This window comes from Erpetoichthys calabaricus, chromosome 2, assembly GCF_900747795.2.
Source record: "Erpetoichthys calabaricus chromosome 2, fErpCal1.3, whole genome shotgun sequence".
Classification (NCBI taxonomy): Eukaryota; Metazoa; Chordata; class Cladistia; order Polypteriformes; family Polypteridae; genus Erpetoichthys; species Erpetoichthys calabaricus.
Window position 1 is genome coordinate 183,106,960 of NC_041395.2, and position 25,498 is coordinate 183,132,457.

Consider the following 25,498-nt stretch of genomic DNA (forward strand, 5'->3'; position numbering starts at 1 on the left):
GCCATGTGAAGGAATTCCAGGGTGGGTTCCAGACTTGTGCTGGTGCTACCAGACTAGTCCCCAACTCTTATCATCTTGTAATGGAAATGTGAATTCAAGAAATGCATGTTAAAAATCATGACAGCTGCTTTGCCTTCCAATAAAGGCTAGGGTATGATCAAGATTTAAAATTAGAATTATGACCAGCAGTTAGAAAATTTTATGCATATAACAGTGTTTTATGGATAATAGTATTGGCAGAACTCTTATGTCAAAGTTTTTTAGGGAAAACTGTATTCATTACCTAGTTTTAGGTAAATTGTTCTTAAAGTTTTTTATTAAATTACCAAAGGAAACTTGTGAGTTAGAAGCCTGAATAATAATGTTTGATACAACATGTTTTCTTCAGTTACAGTACAGAACAGTGGCAGCCTGCATTACAGTTCCTGGTGTACTGAATTCCATTTTAAACTGTAAACACATTAATATATACCAAAAAAAGAACTTACCACTTAAAAAGAGAGTTCTCCCATTTACTCTCCCATTTAAGTGATAATTAACAAAAAGTCTAAGTACACAAAAAACTATACAGTATATACAAGGATTACTCTGTTAAAGAACCAGATTAACAATGAAAGCCTAAAGGCCTTTTATAGGTCTTGTGTAACAAGTTATCAATACAGAACATATAAACAGATCACTACTAGTACTAGATACTATTTAAATGACATTCAGTTCATCACATCAGAAGTAGCTTGATTGGTACAACATAGATAAAAGAGAAAGTAGACCCATAAAGGCATATTATTTACCAACAGTTATCACTAACATGTATGTATTTATGTATTTGACACAATGGCCTAGACTGGCTTACGGGGCTTTGATTCCTAGGAGAGTTCCTTTCTGTGTGAAGTTTGCACGTTCTCTGTTTCCTTCATCCTCCTAAATATGTGTTTGTTGTTTAAGTGTATCCCTTGCTGGACAGCTAACTGGTTTAGAAACTGCCTATGATGCAAAGATAATGGGAAGTACTTGTTCTGAAAATAGACGACAGAATTGTCACCTCTGCAAGTCATTAAAGTTAACCTTTATAATAAAAAATTGAATTGGTATTTCATTACCGCATATATTTTTCAGCTGTTTTCTCTTATTTGATTAACAGTCTGAGGTGGTTCCACTATTACTCAAATTGAGCTGTGCTACAAATAACATGTGTCTGTCGTGCCTGATTTTCATTACCACATTTTCTGCACCTATTCTTCTTTTTTGTAACTCACTGTATTGTAGACTTAGCAATCATCTTTTATCAACTGAGCTCCTGACAACCATTCAGTCAAACTTTAATTTTCAACATTCTATTCATAAACTGACTTAAGGTAAATGTCCTAACCTCATATAATTTATTATTTTCTAATGGTCTGGTAAAAATGTTTTTGTATTAAGTTATTCACTGAAATGCCAACTCCAAAAAATTATTATATTTTGCTATTCAAAAGTAAGAACAAGTTAAGCTTTTTGGCTGAACATTAAATGTCATAAAAATGTTATCATTTTCAATCTGCATTTTAACAGAGTCTGTAGTGCTTGGTTTGGCTATCTTTGACTTAAAAGCAAAAATGTAAGTGTGTTTAAGCTCTTCTGTAACACATATTGCCTTTATAAACAATTTAGTGTATGCACACAATCAGCACATTCACTTGTAGCCTCTCAGTTTTGACTTAAGATGTTCTCACATCTTAGATATCCGTGTTCAAAGCAGCACTGTTAGTTATAGACAAACTATTTTTATCAGATACTTTTCCGATGACTGTCATTCTAAAATATTAACATTTTAGATAGATAGATAGATAGATAGATAGATAGATAGATAGATAGATAGATAGATAGATAGATAGATAGATAGATAGATAGATAGATAGATAGATAGATAGATAGATTATTAACATACTAAGCAGTATACTAGCAATACATTGATTTTCTGCATCTGCTTTTTATTGCTTAGGGGCACAGTAAACATATCCTGGCATTAATGGCAGCAAGGCAACAATCAGCCCTAGATGGAACATTGCAAAGAAAAATCACCAATACATCAATGCCTGTTCAACTCAGAATCAATAATACCCTTAAAATACTGTATGTCTGCAAAATGGAGTCACTGGAGAAAACTGACCCAATCCATGAGTATGCATTAATACATATTAGGATATCAGTTTTGGGTATCATGTGAGTGACAAAGAAAGTCAACAGTGGCATCTGATGCCCCAAAGGTCATACACTTCTTAGGAAAGGTATTCTGCAGATGTCTGTTCATTACATTTTGAGTCATAGTTAAATGAATACTGTTATGGACATTCTTCAAAGGTAGAGGTGTTCAGAGGTGAAGTAATGTGAAAATGACCAGGGAAAGAAAATAACAACAGGGAGCTGGTGAAATCTTGGATTAAAAAACAGGCAGAAGTCAGAAAATTGAAAAAGACAAACAGAGACAATTATCAAAACCAGAACACAGCCAGAAATGATAGTTGAAGTAACCATTCCTATATAGGCAGAGCATGACGACATAAAGTGTCACATGACTCGCAACGGTTGTAGCAGCAGTAAACACTATGGCCTTCGCCGTGTAAAAATAATTTGAAGTGGCGGCAACTACATGTAAGCAAAAAACAAAATCATGTGCATTCAGAAAAACAAGTCTAATGATTCCAAACATGTATAGAACTTATTAGTGAGTTTTTCAAAACCAGATTCATAATAAACAGATTTTAAGGAATTTATAATATAAAATCAATTAAATACTGTTGTAAAAGCAATCAAAGCTGGGACATAAGTGTTGAGGTTCCAGATTAAATCATCATTTACATAAAGTTGAAAAGTTAATGTTGGCAAAAAATAACAAGGTACAACTTGTTGAAACACTTTAATGGTACAACTGTAGTATCCTCCATGGCACTGGTCTATAAACCGACTGTGACGTCTTGTCTTGGCCTTCTTTTAACTGCTGAAGGCAGAAGAGGCAGAGTCAATTGTGGGGTGCACAGGTGGTCTGCCAGGGTTTCTTCCTCTACTCTAGAGCAAAAACTGAGAAACCTGAAGACAGTGAAGCCCTCATTCTCTTCTTCTCATGAAACCAACAAAATCGGTCCCCATAAGATACTCACCATACCATTCAAGCTTAGCACAGTATAAACCAGACCAAGAACAAAATGGCTCTCCTTATCCTATCTCTCTATTATAAAAAAAAAAAATCTTTGGGAGGGAGATAAAATCTTTGGGAGGGAGATTATTGAGACAAGACGTGATCTTCTCGGAAGACAATTTGAAGTCCCGCGAGAGACACTTTAACTTGCTCCCAGCTCTTAAAACAACGACAAGCGACAAGCAAAACACGCAGCTCCCCAGCAGTAGAAAGCCAGCAGATGATCCAACTGCTTCTCCTTAGCGTGCGTTCAGGCACCCTACACCAACCCCCACCCCCTTCACAACGCGAGCAGCGTTATACGTCCTGCGAGAAAGAGATGTAACCACACCCAGGGCCGTGGACAAGGACAAGTATTGTTTTTACAACGTCACGCTAGACAAGGCAGCGAGACATCATTTACAACAAATCCACGGACATCTAACCTAGCAGTTGTTGGATTGCTTTTGTCAGACACGCTTCATGTGCTTCCAGCTCTTAAAATAACAACAAGCGACAAGCAAAACACGCAGCTTACCAGCAGCAGAAAATAAAGGGCCGGAAATAAAGGACAAGTATTGTTTTTACAAAAGTTTTAAAGTAAAAGTGAAAATAATGCATATGTAACAATTCCCATGAAAGTAACAATCTCTTTAAATTATATATTCGGTAAACCAAACTGGGGGTGGGCAAGCGAAGCGAGCAAGGGGCGGAGCCCCCTAGTTATTAATATAATTAAGTGTGCACGCTGTGATCACAAGATGCATGCCTTCTCAAAAATTCTAGAACTCTGGTGTGTTTATAATATTTCGCTATATTATTTGTCATTTATCTCTGCTGCAGTGTGTTGCAAAGAGCTTGATGGGCAGACTGATTGGATACCCTTAGACATCTGGATGTTTGTACTGAATTTTATTTTTGGTTCTTTGCTGTTTTGACTTGATAGTTCATAAAATGTTTCAGTATAAACATTCTGTGGATATTTGTATGTAAACTTCTGTGTACATATTACATGATGTTTTGGCATTCAGCATTATAATTATTTATACTTTATATGTAATAGTGTTTAGTATACTGGACTTGCTGTTATGATTTGGAATTTTTTTAATGTCCTGAATCTATTTTTTGCATGTAATGTGTAATTATCTGGCTCATTGTGAGGTTGTGATTCATGTCTACCATTTCTTTGAGGTTTTAGATTCATTTAAACTGTGATTTGTTTGTCTGGTTTTCATTTGTCTTAATGTCATTTTGCATGCCACAATTTTCTTTGTATTCTCATAATCACATGTTCAGTATTCCTCATTGAATAAAAGTAGTGTAGGTTAGCTTCATAGAGGTCATTGTTAAGTTTTAGTTCTGTTTTGACCACTGCTTTGTTCTTGATGTCCCATATCTCTTTTGCCCTTTCATTCTAAGACATTTTGTTGTCTGTGCTTTTTCTGGTTTAGATCTTGCTTTCCTATGATGATTTTCTTGTCCAGTCCTTTTGGTATTCATCTCTATTTTGTTCATATTTAAGCTCAGTAGAACCCTCAGGCTTCTCTACCCTGCCCACAAGACCAGGCAGCGATGAAGACTAGTGGAAAGCAGCATAGATGGGGATTGGTGACTTGACCTAGACAGTGGCATAGACTGGAGTTAGCAACTTCACTTGAGAGTAGCATGGACTGGATAAGGGAACTGAACCTGGACAACACTGTAGACTGGAATTAGTCAAGTAAGATAGCAGCAAATATTTAAATTGTTGGCTTATACTGGTAACCAGTACAAACTGGAACATATATCTTGGACTGTGCAGCACTGCAGACTGGAACTAGAGGCTCATAGGGGGTGGCAGTGAAAAGTGGAATGAGGGCACAGAATAAAAAGCAGCAAATACTGGAGCTATTAGCTCTGGTGAAACAACATAAACAACAACAACAATAACTACTCGCTTTGGTAATTTAACCTTATAGGATGAGTTTGGTATTTTATTTTTTTCTTCATATACAGTATTAGTTTATCACTTGAAATTGCATTCTAAAGTGAAGCTATTTTTATAAATGTTAAACAATAATTAGCCCACTCTCTTGAACTTTATAACAGAGCTAAAGGGTACTGGAGTCCCATTGTGATGAAAACCTTAAAACATACAGAATGCGTCCATTTTTCACGACAAAAATTTTATCGAGTATTGATCCCATCTTGAGATTACACACATATTACAAAACAATTTATCCATGTTGTTTTTATAAGGCAAAAAAGCAAAGAGCAAAACCATTGTTGTGAAATTTACTCATTTTAAAAGAAGACCAGCTGTGCACCTCACTTTGTTTAGTTCACATACACCCCATGGTAGAGTGTCCTCCTTCAGGGCCATGGAAATGGATTCATCTCCGAAAGTCATTGCCAGCTGCCAACTGTACAGTCAAGTAAACAATAATAATTGAAAAAAGTCATGTGATCACTTATATTCTTTTACTATAAAGCATTTTATTCTTTATTTTACAAAGACAGTGCTTGCTGCTCCTGGAATGCATGTATGTGCTTCAGTGAGAGAGAGCATTGAGCAGGCAGCCTACAAAAAACAAGTGTAGAAGCAATTATTTCTTTCCACTTCAAGTACTGCATATAGCATGTAATCAAATGACAAGAACTGAACAGATATTATAGGCATCCATTCCACTTATCCAGGGCAGAGTTGTGGTGCAGGTGGAGCCTATCCCAGTAATCATCAGAGGGACACAAGGCAGGAACAATACTCTGACTGGGCACTAGTCCATCACAGTATGAAGGCACACATACCCACACACACACACGCACCCACCTACACACACACATCATAGGTCAGTTTAGCAATATGAGTTCACCCAGGCTGAAATTTAGTAAGTTCTTTACAGATATTTTAACATAAGCTGAGTTGACTGTCATTCGTGCCTTACAGTACCATGTTCTGCTTGCTTTTCCCATAGATATATAGATATATTCTGTAATGGATATCAGCATATTTATTACAAAAATTTAAAATATAACACATAGGCTTAAAAGAGCAGAAAGGGAGCTGTCTAAAAGGCAATCCAATGCAAACAAGTCCCAAAACACATTCCATAAGCAATAACCCTAAAGGCAGACCAAAAAAAAAATGTCAAAAACCAATAAAACCACATTAATCCACCAGTAAAGCAATACTCACAACTGACTCCAAACAACTTCAATGCACCACTGCCTGAGCTTCCTCTTCTGTGGCCATAAATAGCCAGAGGCCAATACCTCCTGAAGTATGACCTATAGAACTTACAAAATCGACTCACATTTAAAGTGACAATATACAAACAAAAACTAGTAAACCAAACCAACAGTAATCATAAAATTACATGGAAATTTACAAATCACATTTAGCAAAAACAACAAGGAGACATAAACCCAAGTTAATATGTAATGCCTTGGCCCACTTCATTAAACAGAGTCCTTTCCATCCCTCACAAGCATTCTGAATAAAAAGTGTTTAAGAAAGTTGTTCCTATTATAATTCACCGTGTGCTGTATTATCTCCATCCCCAGACTTTTGGAAGATTCCTCACCCCTGGATAGCTTCTGTTTCAACGTATCTCCCCCAGATGCTTTAAGATACTCAACTCACACATACATACGTAGATAATTCACCGACATAGACTGCAATATTTACTTTAATGTTGCCAAAAAAAACTCTCTCCTTTGGAACTCAAAACGTTCCCACTAACTAGGAATGTCAATACATTGTTTTATTTATGTTTTACTTCCTAAAAATTGGAAGAAAAGTGATTGGTTTCCTCCCATTCCCACACTCTAAAACGTGTGTGCTGTTAAACTGAACAGCTATCAGAATGTGGGGGCCTACTAACTGGTACTGCTAAGTTCAATTTGGAGTTGTTTCTTGTTTTGCTCATGTTGCTGCCACATGTGATTCCTCTTAACTTTGTGAAGAAATAATGTGCATTTAGAAAGCTATTTAAAATATATTCCCTGCTCTATGATTTCACCACCTAAAATGTATTTTGCATTTATATTACATTTAGAATGGTGAATTTCAAATAGCTATTTAAGTTTGATATTTATCTTTTTATGAAGTTTTTTCATTTTATTCTAAACAAAAACAAAAATATTTAAAGGCAATAATTAGCTCGTCATATATTTATAGAAATTCATCAGTATTTACCTTATATTTTCAATGTGAAACTGTGCATAATATAAAGTTAAAACATTTTCGTCATGTAAACTGAAAGCATTTTAGTTAAAATAGACATTCATTCTAGTCAACATTGTTTGCTATGAGATAAAACAAAATCATTATTTTTGAAGAGAATGCAGAGGGATCATATTTCAGAGATACAAGAGGAAAATAAATGTGGGATACTGGGTCTTTAATGTCTTATAAAAACATTGCAGCAGTCAAAAACTAGAAGAAATCTTATGCTGCTTCTTTCACTTTGTCTGGGAATTAGACTTGGAGAGCTCTGAATGAAGAGTTGCTCTTTTAATGGTTAATGCTTCCATCCTTCCACCCCTCCATCCATTCTTCTGATCTTGCTTAGGCTTTTTCAGGGTGGTGAGTGAGAACTAATAAATTATTTCAATAAATGTGTGAGTAGAATGCAAATTGTATATTCAGTATAACAGCAGGCTACACAGTGACACAGTGGTCAGTGCTGCCTCAGAAATCCTGAGTTTAAATATTTTCCAGTCCTGCCTTGATGCCAAGGGGACAGGCTTTGGAACTGCTAGCCCTGACTGGAATATAAGGGTTAGAAACTGGACAGATGGATATATGACGGTATAAGAGTCAGAAATCAAACAGATTCATCTGAAGCTAGTGACCTTTACCTGTTTAATTGCAAATTTGCTATTATCCATGAATCCATCAATTTTCTAAAATATGTTTGATCACTGAAAACACCAGTACTTACACACCTATGATAATTGAGCATAGTGCCTGAAGAATATGGAGGAAGGAAACCCATGAAGACTTGGGAAGAAAATACAAACTACACACTGTCAGGGGCAAGGACCTAAATGAAAGCCAGGTGACTACCACTGTTTCACAATATTTGATATCACTTTTAGTATTTTTTTACCCTCATATATAGATATAAATACATTTTTTCAAACAAAACATGAATTAAAGAAAAGGCATAAAGAAATAAATGAATTACTACATTACTGTAATCTTCTAGTTAACTGTGGGAATTTGCTCTAATAAATCATTTGGCAGCAATGCAAAGGCTGTTCCATAAATAGTGATTGCAGCAGCTATATATATTTTATCTTAAGTCAATCATGCAAAGTCCTGTTTATTTTAAGTATCATTGGGTTCTTTCCATTACCAATATTTTCTGTGTTATTACATTTTGAATAGGTAATAATAATACGTTATTATACATATAATATATACTTGTAAGGATGGCTTATTCACTTTTAAACTGAAATTAAATTTCTGAAAAGCATTTTGGTGGAAGCAATCAGTCTGTTTAGTCTTTTAAGCTTCTGGAGAAAACTTCTGCGTAGCCAAAAAGAGTCTGATGAAACAATGACCTTAAATGGTAAAAGCTCCCGGGAGTGAAACAGAGGCTGGCTTCAAAAAGGAAAAAGACAAGAATTTGTTAAGCTTTAGGTAGAAATCTCAAAATGTAAGGGATCTGGGAATCAACTGTATTCTGCTGTAAGCTAGAAGCTGGCTCTTCTCCTGCTGTTAAGGTAAACGAGCTGTGGTTTATGTAAAGCTGTGACTTATCGTTTGTCAGGATCTTCTTTTATTTTTATTGTGGTGCACTTAATATAGTAATTATATTTGACAGTTGTTTTATGTGCAACATACTGAATGTTGCAGGCTCTTGTACTGCTTTTTAAGAGCAAGTTTACAGAATACCAAACTGCTAACTTCATATAATCTATAAACCAAAACTATAAACTGTATGTTTATCATATTAGTTATGTATAAATTATGCCCATATATACAGTAAATGTGTGTGCTTGTGTGTATGTGAATATATGTATGTGTATGTATATACACATAGCTAAACATGGACCAGACATAACTGAAATTATTCAGTGCTGGGTGAATTTAATTGTATTGACTGTTTTAAGAGATCATTCTGGGACTGTTGTCATTGAAGTCACAGTAAACACATGTGCTCAATCAAAATATTTGTACATGTGTTTATCATGAGCTTAAAAGGGAACAGTTACTGTTTTTAATTACTTGCACTCTTTTCTTTCACTTCTTAAATAACTAAGGAATAGCAGATATTCTTACAAGTTAAAAAAGTTAATTCTTTTAAATATTTAAGTAATATTTTTAAACATCTGCTAGGCAGTCAATTATTTCAACTCAATAAAAAAAAACACTGCATTTTCCTCATGTTTTATTTAACTGCATTTTGGATTTCACAAAAGGTTCTCATGGTAAAATACAGTACCACAATGAAAAACAGCCATTGCTCTAAGTCACATCTAACCCCTTCACCCTTCAATGAGAAAATGTTCTGTGCCTCATTCAAATGTTTTATCCCTAGGGAACTGACTCACGCATGCATTGCACATGTACAATGCCTTGAAAATAGAACAGGACAAATAAATGTTCCACAAGGCCTTGGCTGCCAGCTTAATTGACCAAGTGTTTGAAGCAGACACAGGAAGTACTAAAAATAATTTGAGTTCAGATCTGATTTATGGCACTGATACTTCCCAAGGAATAAACCTCTTCTCTATGTACTGTAGACGGTTTAAATTACTTTCTCTTAACATGTACCAACCTTTATTGAACATGATCAGTCACATGTGCATACAGAAAATCTGACCATTTTTTCCTGACTTTTCGTTATATAGTGGATGGGAAACAGTTAACTGTGGGTGTTTTTTTACCTCAAGGCCAGTTTCATCATGTACGTACAGTAATAATGTCAGACTCTAATATCTAGATGATTTATTGGATGTGAAAGGGTGACTGAGTTAAGTGGAACCTGGGTTAATATTAAAATTAAACAACAACATTATTTTCATTTCAGGAATACTTTTGTGGACACAAGCCTCCCTAGTATCAGTATTAATATGTCACCAGCCAGCTGTTACTTCAAAGGCAAACAAGACATTTTTTTTATAAAACCACAGTGCCATTGCTTTACGGCGCTTTTGACTGATTTTATTTTAAAGATTTTCCTATATTCCTAATTTTAATCATGATACAATAGTCTTGTCTGAACTGTTGTTTATTACACTACAATCTTACTTCATTTCAATTGATGGAAGGATATAAATCTTTGCTGTGTCATAAGAATACTAATAGTGCCATCTTTGATTAAAATATACGTTTCAGAGTTCGATCCATCCATCCACTTTCCAACTGGCTGAATCCGAACACAGGGTCACGGGGGTCTGCTGGAGCCAATCCCAGCCAACAGAGGGCGCAAGGCAGGAACCAATCCCGGGCAGGGTGCCAACCCACCGCAGGACACACACAAACACCAAGCATGCACTAGGGCCAATTTAGAATCGCCAATCCACCTAACCTGCATGTCTTTGGACTGTGGGAGGAAACCCACGCAGACATGGGGAGAACATGCAAACTCCACGCAGGGAGGACCCAGGAAGCGAACCCAGGTCTCCTAACTGCAAGGTAGCAGCGCTACCACTGCGCCACCGTGCCGCTCCATTTCAGAGTTTACATGTTATTTTTAGTAAAATTACTGAACTAAAACTTAAGTTATATGTTTAGACAAGTTTTAATGTGTCAATAATAAGCATCGATAGAAATATTTATTTGACTTTTCCTTGTGCCATGACAAATAGTTTTGCAGACTAGTCATTTTCATTTTTCATCTCGTGGGTGTTTATTTTAGTACAGTGTGACCTGGCCTGCTTCATGTCAATATTATGGATGTTTTACAATACATCAGAAAAGAAATTGCTTCTCCAATGGTGAAAAATAATTTGTTAACAATGAAAAGCAAATTACAGACAATCCAGAGAGGCCTACACCCTAAAACACAGTTTATGGGAGATTTTATTAAGTTTTAAAGACTCTCCTAGGCAATATTCCAATTTGGCATAAGAAGGACCACTCAGCTAATTATATCCAGTAAGTCAGGCAAGTTGATATGGTGTTGAAGACATGAAGAAACAGTACTCAGTGGTACTAGGCTTAAAACCAGTTCCAAATATTTATTATATGAGATGTGAAGGAACAAGTAATTTCAATACTCTCCTGGCATTTCTAGTATTACCTTTAATTCTTCCTCCAGTCTTATCTGTTAAATCTTTAGTTTATAAGTTCTGGCAGGTCTGTGGATTCTGGAATGAGTGGAATGCCACTAGAGGCAAGCAACTGTGTTTAGATGGGGCATAAATTGTGGGGACACAGTGTACGTAAGGCTTTTAACTGTTTGGAATTATTGGGTACAGTGTCATCTGGGTCCTCTCTTCTCTGTGTATTTTGCAGAACTGAGCAGAATTTTTGAAATTAATTTTTAAATAGAATGCCAGAGTGGCATGTCATCCATGGTTGGTTCCTGTCTTAAATGTAAAACTACTCAGGTAGACCCCAGCACAAAAAACAGAAAAGCGCATTCAGCTAGTGAATAGATGAATGTAGTGCATCATTTAAAAGAATAACTTCTATAATATAAATCCAGGAGATTTGACCTCTTAATAACATTACTGCATCAAAACATGAAAGTCTTCTTACTGTGCTGCTTGTGGCAATAATTACTTCAAAGATATGAATGTATCACTAACGAACTTCATTAATTATTGATCATAAAGATCATACCTCGAATCCATCTCTCTTTGTCAATAAAAAATAAGAAAAGCATGAAATTTTGGAAACTTGAAACTTTATTTATAAAAGTGCAATCTTTTGCCTGTATAAATTGTATGCTTAGGCATGAATATACTGTATATATGAAGAATAATTCTGTGCTGTGTGGTAGAAATTTAACATCTTATTAAAGAAAGAAACATCCCCTAACAGGATAAATCAGTTATCAGGCAAGAGAAAAGCTGTTCATTGTATCTTTTAATTACTCCTCAGCAAAATGCCTTGGAGGGAGCATTCTTTAAAAGCAGTCTGTTACAGCATGGTGAGAATGCTCAGAGGAACAAAGAATAGAGGTTCATTTTATAAACAGTTGAATTTACATACTGCGTCAATCAATGCATACATATTACTCTGGTTGTTTCATTGGTTTACACCCAAATGATTTATATAAAATAAATTAATTATATTATATTCTGATTCTTCTTATACTTTTTGAGGTGAGCTACCACCCTTGAAATTTTTGTGCATGTAGCAACTGTCCATTCTCGTTTGTAGGACATCTGCTGATTTCTTTGTCATCTCTTTGTCATCTCTTAGACATCCTTCAGTACATTTTGTATATTACATCAACCTTTCTTCTGGAACATTATTTACTTGACCATCTCAGTATTTTTCCTAAACCAGTTCTTATATTTCAGTGTACAGTTTGTTGTTCACTTAACCTTTATCTGGTTTCCTGGTGTACCTGGATAGGTTTCTGACATCTATTAAGCCTTTATGCTATTTCTTTAAGATGAATGCTATCTTATCCTAAAATTATTCTTCCACAGCTGGCCTAGTCCATGTAATAAGGGGCTGCTTGTGAGTCTGTCTCTAACATCTTTTTGACTGTGTGCACTAGTCAGAGTGTACCTGTTGTATTGTTTGTCACAGTGAGCTCAGATCCATATACAGTACAAATTCGTTTCTTCGTAGTAAATAGCAAGCATGTAACTCCAACTTCTCCAGATTGTGATTAGTTTCTTTCTAATGTAGATAGTTTCCTCTAACCCAGGTTGTGGTTAGTTTCTTCATGAGGTAGGCTAGCACCATACCTGGTTCTCATGTAATAACATCTTTTATCATTTAGAATACATTAAGGTTTTTGGCATTCCAGATGAACTCCCTTGTCCTTATCAGTAGGTGCTACAAAGTAGCATTAATTTTGGAGAAACGTAGAGCATATACTGTATTAGCAAGAGGTTTACCTACCAGCTGTAACTATAATTCAAAATTTTCCTTATCATGAGGTGGCTCTGTGATAGCTGATTCTGATATAACCTTATCAACACCGAGGCATTGTTCGTTATAAATGAATTGCAATGGCAATCATGGTACTTGTCCTAGGGGGACCATTGGAACATTAGAGAGGAATCTGTGATGATTCAATTATGCCTTTTCTCTGGCTGTAGATTGCTTTAACTCCAGTAATACCTTCACACATCTTTTTCATTTTCAGTTTCAGTTTCACTTTTTCTCTTCAAGATACTAGTTCGGCCTAACCACTTTAATACTTTGTTTGAATTTAATTGTGATAGTCTGTCCAAATATGATTTATACAGTTTGCATATCTTGGATAAGGTATTTTTAAGTTATTAGCAGCTGCCCTCCACCAACAAATGATCTATGCAAAGCCCTGGCTAAATTTCAGTTGAGGAAAGTGCAGAATTGTTTTTTTTTTTTTTTGTATCTGGTCTTAGATTGTGCTATTCCTCAAATATTCAAATTAAAGTAATAAAGAGTGTCAATTTTATGATTCAGATACTTCCTTCCCATTAGTGTCATGATTGTCATCATTTGTGTTCTCCTTTTCCTGGAAAAGGTAATAGCATTAGCATGCTGACCCACCCTCCCTATCCCCAGAAACTTCCTTCATCTCTTCTTGAGGAATGTACACATCCTGCCAGGAGAGCTGAGATATATTATCCCTTCATTTTGTCCTGAGTTTGCTCATCCCAGTGGGCCATGCTTTGAATGCATCCAGTGGGCACACTAACTACATCCCCAGATTGCCTCAACTAGCTTCTCCTTTCCTGGAGAGTGAGCCCAGCAACTCTGTGCAGGAACTTTGTTTCAGCTTCTTCTACAACCACTTTCTCATTTTTTCAATCAATTCCAAGAACTCATGACCATTGGTGAGGATGTGGATGTAGACAAATAATAGACAGTTTTCAACATGGACTTTAACTCGTATTTCATCACCAAGGAACACTACAACATTTGTAAAACTATTGCTGCTTCTCCATTTTATTGTTCAATCTTATAATCATCTCTACCCTCACTTGGGAAAGTGATCTCAAGGTGCTTAAACTGCTTCACTCGATTTACACTTACCTGCAAGAAGCAGAAATCTCTTTTGTAGAAGAAAGCCACAACCTCAGATTTTGAAATGACAGTTTTCATCCCAACTGCATTATATTCAGCTGAGATTCAGCGCATGCTGGAGATCACACTATGATAAGGCCAAGAAGACAATATAAGCAGCAAACAGCAGATATGCAACCTCAGTTTCTCAAACTTGATACCAAATTCTGACTGTGTTTGTGAGTATCCAGTATCCCACTTGGGGCCTCTCCCATGTGACAGCTCCATAGTAGGAAAAAGACCATTAGTGATTAAGAATTTTGATTCTAGACCCAATGATGTGCACATTTGATTAAATCTGGAAAGTATTGTTCAACCTCCTGCACAAAGTACAGCTCCTTTCCCACCAGGTAAGTTATGGTCTGAATTCTAAGAGCCACTGCCCACTGCTAATGTCTAGTATTCCTGGATGCATTCTACTTTTCCCTACTAGCCTATGGTCCCATGCAAGCATTTCAGGATGAGCCTAACCACAGTATGTGGGTCACTGGGTCTCTAGTCATTTGCTGACAAACACCGTTCCCAGGCCTTTTAAAGCCATGGTCCTCTGTGATATAATCAGAACATTACTTAAGGAATGTTCTTTGTTTTCCCTCTCTTCTTAGACCAATTTGCCTTTGGATAACCCTTTCGGGAGCACAGATCTCCAGACAGCATAGCCCTTAGAATCACTGGGGCACACATTCATCTCCAGCTTGCTAAGGATACAATCCTCAGAGATTGGGCTATTAGCATTTAATGAGTATTTGTTTGTAGCTGCTAGAGGATGGGAAAATATTTATAGAAACAGGTACAAAACTAACAGGCTTAAGCACCGGTAGAATTTGTATCAAGGCTTTGAAATCACAAAGTATACCTTTTAAAGGAAAAAAAATATGGGAGCAATGGAACGCTGAAAAGGTAAGCACTGTGCATAGCTCTACTGTCAGTGACACAGAAGACTGAGCCTTAAGAGTGGAACAATGCATTGTCAAGCTCACCACTAAGGATGTCAAGAAGCATCAAGACCCATGACAATTAAATTAAAAGCAAATTATACTCATTAAAGCCCAGAATTTACATTCTGACTAGAAAATGCTGAAAATTAAGTGATTGGTATATGTGTTTTAGCTAACACACCTCTTAAATGTTGTATATAAGGCAGGGTCAGTAACTCATCCAAATTTTTCAAATGGAAGGCAACAGAATGTGCTCCATTATCCAATAGATATCACTTTTCGCCCTTGCTGGGAAAGTCTATGCTGAGTTATTGGAGTATAAATGTTCTGTATGATAGTTGAACCTCAGATCCAGCAATGTGGATTCCATTCGGGTCTTGCAACAGTGGAACAACTATTTGCCGTTGCACATATATTTGAGGAGACATGAATATTTATTAAACCTGTATAAATATACTTTGTGAACTTGTAAAAAGTTTATGACAGTGTGGCTTATGGTTTCTGGTGAAGGTTTTTCAAGAGTTTGGAGCCTCAGAAAAATACTACGTACCATTTTATCCCTGTATTTGTGGGGGGAAGAGTTGTGTTTTTATATGTTGCATTCACTGTATGCATTTGACACTGCCAAAAATATATCTTCTCTCCTCTTCTTTTTATGATTTTTGTGGATAGGATATTAAGTGCAGACAAGGATTGAAGAGAAGCATTTTTGTGTACCTAACGATTGCATCTCTACTGTTGGCAAATGTTTTCCTCTTAGCCTTTTCGGATTGTGATTTTCTTCAAAGCAAGAACTGTAATCGATTAGCTGGTGTTAATTCAAACCAATTTAATTAATTTGAATTAATTTGTCTCTTCCCTTGTTCATGATTTTCATAGGCAGTATATCCAGATTTAGTAAATTCTTGCACAGTGTCCAGCTTTTAGATGCAAAGACTGCATTTCTTCTGTTTGTGGATTTCATTGACGCCTGGGATCTCTTGCCTCCAGTGAAATGGTTCTCAGCTAAATGAGATGTGTCTAAGATCAGGATTAGCACCTCCAAAGCTAATGTCACAGTCCTCTAGTGGCTTGTTCTATGTAGGAATAGCTGCCATGTGAGTAGAGGTGATGGTAACATTCATCAAGAAATCAATGCAGCTGTAGCAATTTTGCTTGAATGGAGCATGGAGATCAGTCCTTGCTTTAGCTACTGGTCTTTCCAGCTAATAGTCACAACGTCACAAGTTTGGAGTAGTGACTGAAAGAGTGATATCATTTATACAATATTACAAAATGAATTTCCTATGCAGTGTTGTTGTTGGGTTCATTCTTTGTGAGGACCTCAGTGTAGAACCGTTGCTTGATGGAAGACAGTTGAGGTAGTATGCATATATAGTTAAGACACTCCCTAGCCACCTGCTACAGGGGCTGAACCAAGCTTAAATGACTGAGGGAAGATCAACGATTAGATGAAGGATACATTGGAGGGATTATATCTCTTGACTAACGTAGTAGAGTCTAGGAATTCACCAGAGGGAGCAGGAAAATGTTGCAAAAGATATTATAACCTTGCCTGTCCTGTTTGGGACTTTGCTATAACAACCATCACCAGAATCAGTGGTATGAAAATGAAATGAAATGAAAGAGCATGATTCAAAAAAGGATTATTCAAAAAACTTGTAAGCAGTCAAAAGCTGAGGAGCCCTTGCACTGGTACAGTACACGAATGGCAGACAATTAGAAATCCAAAAACAGCAGGCAAAAAAGGTCAAAAACACTTACCAGGCAATAACAATTAAAGGGAAGCATAGAAAGAGCAGAATCCAAGCAGTAATGCAGATGAAAAAATACAGCAACCCTGGATATGGAAGCAACTAAAATTGAGACTAAATACAGCTCTGCACAGATGGCCATTTTATTTCTCTTTTCCCACTAATTAAGAGATTGAAGGATAATTGTTAATTGATCATAACTGATGATTCACAACAACACATTGAGTTAGTTAGATCAAGGTACAAATCAGGGAAGAGCCTAGCCCCACAGGACCCCACACTTCAGTGTTACTTATTATAGTATCACTGCAAGATAGTCAGGAGAAATACAGCAAATGCTGCCAGATGAACAGGAAATGCAGTGATAAAGGTGTGCCCACAACTACATAATTACAATGAATTGTCAATTACCATTCCTTCTTTGAAACATAATATTTAGGACATACACCCCAACCCAGGTGAGCACAACAGTTTTTTGACTAAAATTATATCCCTTTCAGCCACACTTTCCCAAAGCCCTCATATTTACTCACCTATTCATTACTTTTTATGATCTCTCTCCTTCTGTCATTTGTTGTATTTACTAACATACAAAAGGAGTGATCAACTTTTAACATTGTTCTTTTTAAGGAGGTAATGTGCTCATTTATCCATTTTGCAATATAAGGGATGAGGCTGTTTGCTTAAAAGAAAATATTATTTTATTATTGGTCCTGAAATGTTCCGCATTTTCTCAAAAAACTGGCCAGTCTTGTAGCTGTAGTGCTGTGCGCTGTAGCCATTGAGATAAGTAGATAGTAAAATGAAATTCTTATTTGCATGTCTCCCTCAGGCTAGCACCAATAATAGTATACCTAAAGCAAACAAAACAGACAATGAATACAACACCATACACACAGTTCATTGCATGTGTGGCTGCTGAGAAACCATATGACCTGCTGATAAAAATCCTAACTAATCTAGTAGTACTAGAAGTACTTGTCCTGTACCATTTGCTAGAGTCGACGAAGGAGATGGTGTTCTTGCAGAACGGCTGAATAGAGGTAGTTATTTGCTAGTAATACTCCATGCACCCTTCAACATCCTCTGTAGTGGTCCTGAGCTAAGTAGGTACCGTACTAGTCTGTTATGTAGCCATAGCCCAGATGGATTCTGCTGTGAAGCTACACAAGCTGGAGAAAATAGAAGGAGTTATCAAGGCTTCCCTCAGAGGTCTAAAGTGATAAAAATACATACTAAAACTGAGATGTGTTTTGCCTACTACAGGTCATAAGTGATGGTTACTCCAAGAAATTTAAAGCTGATATAAATTTAATATAAATTCAATGCTGATATAAATTAACATCTGGCTTCCCAAAATGTATTATTATTTTCCTGATTTTGCTAACATTAAGAGAGATATTTTTGTCTTGATGCAATTGAGTCAAAAGACAAATCCTTTATCTTTGAGCAATCTCATCATTGTTGGTGTTCAGGCCAAATATAATGATCAAGCACGAGCGATGTTTGGCCTAGAGATTTCTGTGGGTAGGGGTGTGGGTTCAAATATGTGGTAGTGTAAAAAAGATTTGTCTTATGCTCACAGTCATAACAGGTTTGGAAGAGTATATTGTGAGTGCCATGCAGATAGGAGTTAAAGAATTATCTTACATTGTGATGGACAGCAGGCAGGGGCTGACATGATCCCTTACCTGGCCAGGAAGCCACCATACTGAATGGCCAAGAAGAATGGCAGGGTATTTGAAGTGGGTACACCAGCATCTCAGCACTCCTGGGCTACTGTACCCTTATGGCCACCTGCAGAGCTTGCTGAGAGCTGTAGCCCCATAGAGTAGCCCTGTTGGGTTTCATGGGAGCCACACAGAGGGCAGCAAGAATTTGTGATCCCTACTTTGTGGGGCTTCTGTCTGACCCGGACTTGCTTCCTACAGGTAGTCCCCTGGCACCGGAGTTACTCCCGGGTCTGAGATAATAGAATCCAGTTTGCCTCATCCAAACGAGTTGGATTTGGGTGTGGAGGACAGACAAAGCTTGCATGTGAGGAGTGGAGGAGAAGAAAAGAGAAAGAAGAAAAAGACAGAATTGTGTTGACCATAACTTCTGGAAACCTGTTGAAGGTATTTGGTCAAATAAATTATTATTTCAACCAGGAACTTGTGTCCATGTCGTTGTTTCTGGGGTTTAGGGCTCTGTGCCCCCCCTACTGGTCACAACATCTTAGATAATAAACTTGGAGAAATGAGTAAACCGTAGAGATAGAAAGTGTATTCTTTATGTATTTTTAAACTAACCATGCTACACAGTACAGTACTTAAGTTACCTACGCCCATCTATCCATCCATTTTCCAACCCGCTATATTCCTAACTACAGGGTCACGGGGGTCTGCTGGAGCCAATCCCAGCCAACACAGGGCACAAGGCAGGAACCAATCCTGGGCAGGGTGCCAACCCACCGCAGAGTTACCTACACTGTCTGTGTAAAATGCTTACAATAAAATTCACAAGAGCCTGTGAGAGGCCAGTATGTCTCTAGTTCCTTGCTACTTTACATTGAAAGTGCTACTGAACAGGAGTTGGTAAATATGAGAAACATCCAGCTGTTATTTAAAAAAGGGGCAAAAGTGAAGTGTGGAGCATTTTTGTTCATGTTACACTGGGAAATGCCTTTATTAGGTATTCACAGTGTAACAAACTTTTAAATTGAAAATTGCAACACACTGTAGTAGACAAGAGCCAAGGGTACATCGTGACAGCAGAATACCATTACTTGCCAAAACTCCAGTCAGTGTTATATTCTTTGTCAGTGGTCAGGAAAGAACAAATTGACTGTTTGTAAAATAAGAGCTGGAAGTTGTTGACTTTAAAATGGTGTGGCAGAGACATACTACTACTAATAATAATAATAATAATAATTCTTTACATTTATGTAGCACTTTTCTCACTACTCAAAGTGCTTCAGTGAATCAGAAGCCACTTCAACCACCAGTAATGTGTAGCATCCTCCAGTACACTCACCACACAGTAACTGTTAAGTGGTGAAGCAGTGAGAGAGATAGCCAATTAGAAACAGGGGATGATTAGGTGGCCAGAATGACAAGGCCATGGAGGTACATTTAGCCTGGACTTGGACATAGACCAGGGATCTTTAATGACCAAAGAGAATCAGGACTTTGGTTTTATGTTTCATCCGAAGGAAGGCACCAATTTTACAGCACAGCAGCAACCGAAGCATTTCCTAGATGGTCTCCCATCCAAGTACTGGCTGCGCCCAAACATGCTTAGCTTCAGGTGGATGACGTCTTCTGAAGTGCATGTGGTATGGCTGTTGGCAAGATAACATAAGGCAAGATCATGTATTATTTCATTTTAATTAAAATATAATAGCAGTGAAATTACAGAATTGTAGATAAATGAAAATCTGTTGTAACTCTTTACTATATTAATTTTGTGGCAAATAGACACAGACAGTTATTAACTAAATCATTTTTAATGGTAGCATTTTAAATGCAGCTTTTTTTTATGTAAACTCAATTATTTAAGATACAACAAAGTACACTACACTACTTTTCACTTCATTAAATATTATTCTGTACAGTGGCCCTATTACAATAGTTGAGGAATAACTTCCATATTATTATTGGATTCACTGTAACAAAAAAAACACCACACACACATCCTTCACTATGCTGCCATTAACTTGTTACATCTCACATAATAAACTATTAGTCTTTAGACTAAGCCCATCCCATAGTACACTTCTTCATTTAACCATACATTTAAAATTTCCCATGAGTGTTGTTCTTTCTTCTTCCTTAGATTGAATTATTTTGCTGTATCTACTGTGTTCACTTTTGCAATATTCCTCTAACTGGTTTATTTCTTGCCCACCACAATACATATTTTCCTATATGTAGCATCACTTATTAATTACTTTCGAGTTTTCCATGCAACATATAGCTGCATGTACATAGTTATTTTTTAATCCATTTAATTTCCATCATTTGTCAAAATTCTTTTGCAGATTCATAAGAAAGAAAGAAAGAAAGAAAGAAAGAAAGAAAGAAAGAAAGAAAGAAAGAAAGAAAGAAAACCTCCTTACTTTTCTAAAGATAAAATACGCAGTTAGAGTCACAGTGACATATTGACAAAGCATACTGCTATGAGTATAAATAATCCCCAGTTGCATTTCTTGAAACACTTCTGCTAAATAATTTGTTGGCTCATAGAGCTTGATATTAGTGGAATTAGTGGATTAGAGGAATGTGCAGCTTTGTTCTTAATGGTGTGAGCTGTAGGGGGCATAGCAGTACCCCAAACCCAAGACAGAAATGCCAGGTTGAAACACACATTTTCATTTAATTGAATACTTTAAACAGGCGTCTTTCTTGAGGGCATATCAATACAATCCTTTTAGACTACCCCATGGAATGCCTGTATTAAGGATCATTGTGGAGAAAGAGATGCTGCTAGTCTGCACAAGCTGAGATCTATTGTACCAGTTAGGAAATCCAAAATACATATTTACAAAGTCTCACATCCAGGAGCATGCTGATCAGCTTTGATAGTCCAACAATGTTAAATGCGAAGCTGTAAAGCTGTATTCCATAAAAACAACTCTGGCATAACAGTTTTTTATTATCCAGGTGTGCAGAGACAGAATGAACTGCAAGGGCCATGGAATTCTCTGAGGAGCATTTGTATCAGTATTCCAAATGGATGTTGCCCAAGCTGGCTAGAAGAATCTGTTTAAATATTAGTTTAGACTGTAACGTATTAATCATTTAACATTTATTGTAACATTATTTAGTATAGCTTGTAACATTTTATCTCATGTTACATTAACATATTTTAGTTTGTGAATTTTTAATCCATTGGCAATTTGGCTTTATGTGTGCCATATGTTAGATTTAAAACGCTATAGTGAACAAGAACTTTTAGCTGCTTCTTCTAGTGCCAAGGAGGTTTGTTTTGTAGTTTCATTCACCAACATATAGATAATTTAATGTTTTGTTAATTCTGGAAAGCAATATTTATCAACATCTTTCATTGTCATGTGTACAAAAGAATAAGAAGAAAAATTAGTTTTACTTAAAGCAAGTTTTCTAAAAACACATTGTTAGCAAAACCCTTTGGAAACTTGTACTACAATGAGAAAATCCTAATTACTGTAAGGCCTAAAGAAAAAGACTTGGAGTTAATAAACATAATAAATCTTGTTAAATACTCGAAAGAAATATAAACTATATTACAATAGAATTTAAACAGATTATATAAATCGAATATAGCCACCCCTACTCCTATATTTCCATGATTTTAATGAGAAATAACAACTACTGTAGTCGTAAAAGTGAATTTGCTGATTAATTTAAATTTCAGAGTATTTAAAGTCTATTATAAACTTTAATTAATTGGAGAGTTTCAGTCTGTGACTTCAAAACCCTAAACATAAATAGTGTTTAAAGAGAACAGAGCAAAATAATAAATAAACTAAGCAAAACCAATTAGATTCAATTCACCTACATGAATACAGTAGTAGTTCAAATACATTATGAATCACAGCAGAATTAGAACTGTTTACACAAATTATTGTAAAAGGACATAATGAAAACTATACTGCAACCTTAAAGTAGTAACATGTGAGATCATTAAAGCCTGTTAGGAAAACAACAAACAAATATTCATCTTTTAATAACTCATCTAAAATGCAGGAAGGAAAAATTAGATTGTCAGATATGATTTGAATGGCAAAACTGATAAAGCTTTAGAGAAGGTCCTATAAAGATACGTTACAATCACGTGCTATTGCACACGTCAGATATACGAGTTTCCAACTCTTCAAAGTGATAGGCCTAGCTTATTTGACATTTAACTTTGATCTGTTACCTCTTTCAATATTATCAAATAACAATAATAATTGTATCTGGGGAGATCCTATATAACGTCAAAATCTCCACTTGCTGCAGGGACATCGAACTGTTGGCTGTAAGTTTACGTCCCTATTACTTGCCCAGAGAGTTTGGACACGTCATTGTTGTTATTGTATACATTCCTCCTCGGGCGGACATGGAGTCAGCGAGTGACATCATCCATTCTGCTGTTGCTAAGTTACAAACGCAGCACCCTGAGGCGCTTGTGCTAATCGCTGGGGACTTTAACCATGTGACGCTGGACAAAACACTACCTGCATTCTCCCAGTATGTGGACTGTAACACCCGGGGAAATAAGACTATTGATTTACTGTATGCAAACGTTAAAGACGCATACAGCGCCACCCCACTGCCTGCGCTTGGGAAAGCAGATCATAACCTGGTTCTGCTTCAGCCTCACTATAAACCAAAAGTGAGAGTCCTACCTGTAACCACACGATCATTCAGGAAGTGGACCCCAGAGGCTGAGAATTACTCTGAGAGAATGTTTTGGAACTACAGACTGGGATATCCTGCAGGGATCTCATAGTGAGAACATTGATGAAGTTGTTGACTGCACTACTGACTACATCAACTTCTGTATGGACATTGTAGTTCCAGTAAGAACTGTACGCTGCTATGCTAACAACAAGCCATGGATTACAAGTGACATCAAGAGCCTTTTGAACCAGAAGAAAAGGGCTTTTAAAGACGGTGATCAGCATGAGCTCAAGCGCGTGCAGAAGGAACTCCGAGTCCAGCTCAGGGCAGCGAAGGAGCAGTACAGGAGAAAGCTGGAGCAGAAGTTGCAGAATAACAGCATGAAGGAAGTGTGGGTTGGGATGAAGATCATCACTGGCTGCAGCTCGAAGTGGGGTACCACCATCGAGAGAGACGTGAAGAGAGCAAACCAAATGAACAACTTCTTTAACAGGTTTGACCACCCTAACCCACTCTCACTCTCACCTCGGAGTATTGCACCCTCCACACATCCTTCTGCTGATACCAGCATAGGAGAGACATCCCCACCCATAATTACAACAGCGCAAGTGAGCAGAGAGCTGAGGAGACTTCATGCCAGCAAAGCAGTGGGTCCAGATGGATTATCGCCACGACTGCTGAAGGTCTGTGCATCGGAGCTGGGGGGTCCTCTACAGCGCATCTTCAACCTGAGCCTGGAACAGGGGAGAGTCCCGAGGCTTTGGAAAACATCTTGTATCACCCCAGTCCCAAAGGTATCATGTCCTAGTGAGCTGAATGACTTTCAGCCTGTTGCTCTGACATCACATGTGATGAAGACCATGGAGAGGCTGCTGCTTCACCACCTTAGGCCACAGGTTCAACACGTCCTTGACCCTGTGCAATTTGCATTTCAGGAGAAGGTGGGAGCGGAGGATGCCATCATCTATATGCTACACCGATCCCTCTCTCACTTGGACAGAGGCAGTGGTGCTGTAAGAATTATGTTTCTAGACTTCTCTAGCGCCTTCAACACAATCCAACCTCTGCTCCTTAGGGACAAGCTGACAGAGATGGGATTAGATTCATACCTAGTGGCATGGATCGTGGACTATCTTAAAGACAGACCTCAGTATGTGCGTCTTGGGAACTGCACGTCTGACATTGTGGTCAGCAACACAGGAGCGCCACAAGGGACTGTACTTTCTCCGATCCTGTTCAGCCTATATACATTGGACTTCCAATACAACTCCGAGTCCTGCCATGTGCAAAAGTTCGCTGATGACACTGCTATCGTGGGCTGGAGGATGAGTATAGGGACCTAATCAATGACTTTGTTAAATGGTGCGACTCAAACCACCTACAACTGAACACCAGCAAAACCAAGGAGTTGGTGGTGGATTTTAGGAGGCCCAGAGTCCTCATAGACCCCGTGATCATCAAAGGTGACTGTGTGCAGATGGTGCAGACCTATAAATATCTGGGAGTGCAGCTGGATGATAAATTAGACTGGACTGCCAATACTGATGCGCTGTGCAAGAAAGGACAGAGCCGACTATACTTCCTTAGAAGGCTGGCGTCCTTCAACATCTGCAATAAGATGCTGCAGATGTTCTATCAGACAGTTGTGGTGAGCGCCCTCTTCTACGCGGTGGTGTGCTGGGGAGGCAGCATTAAGAGGAAAGACGCCTCACGTCTGGACAAACTGGTGAGGAAGGCAAGCTCTATTGTTGGCATGGAGCTGGACAGTTTAACATCTGTGGCAGAGTGAAGGGCGCTCAGCAGGCTCCTGTCAATTATGGAGAATCCACTGCATCCACTAAATAGTATCATCTCCAGACAGAAGAGCAGCTTCAGCGACAGACTGCTGTCACTGTCCTGCTCCACTGACAGATTGAGTAGATCGTTCCTCCCCCAAACTATGCGACTCTTCAATTCCACCCGGGGGTGTAAATGTTAACATTTAACATTATACAAAGTTATTGTCTGTTTTTCACCTGCATTATTATCATTCTTTAATTTAATATTATTTATTGTATCATTATGCTGCTGCTGGAGAATGTGAATTTCCCATTGGGATTAATAAAGTATCTATCTATCTATCTATCTATCTA

General features: G+C 37.4%; 1 protein-coding gene across 3 annotated transcripts in view; it reads left to right on the plus strand.

Moving 5' to 3' along the window:
• mrvi1 (murine retrovirus integration site 1 homolog) overlaps window positions 1-25,498 on the plus strand; it is a 211,970-nt gene that overhangs the window by 912 nt on the left and 185,560 nt on the right. For 2 of the 3 annotated variants that reach the window (XM_028794871.2, XM_028794873.2), the window contains exon 1: window positions 8,732-8,866. The exons of the other annotated variant lie outside the window; for it this stretch is intronic. The gene's annotated coding sequence lies outside the window, so the exon portion shown is untranslated. Of the gene's footprint in view, window positions 1-8,731; window positions 8,867-25,498 lie in introns of those variants that run through there. 3 annotated transcript variants of the gene reach the window in all.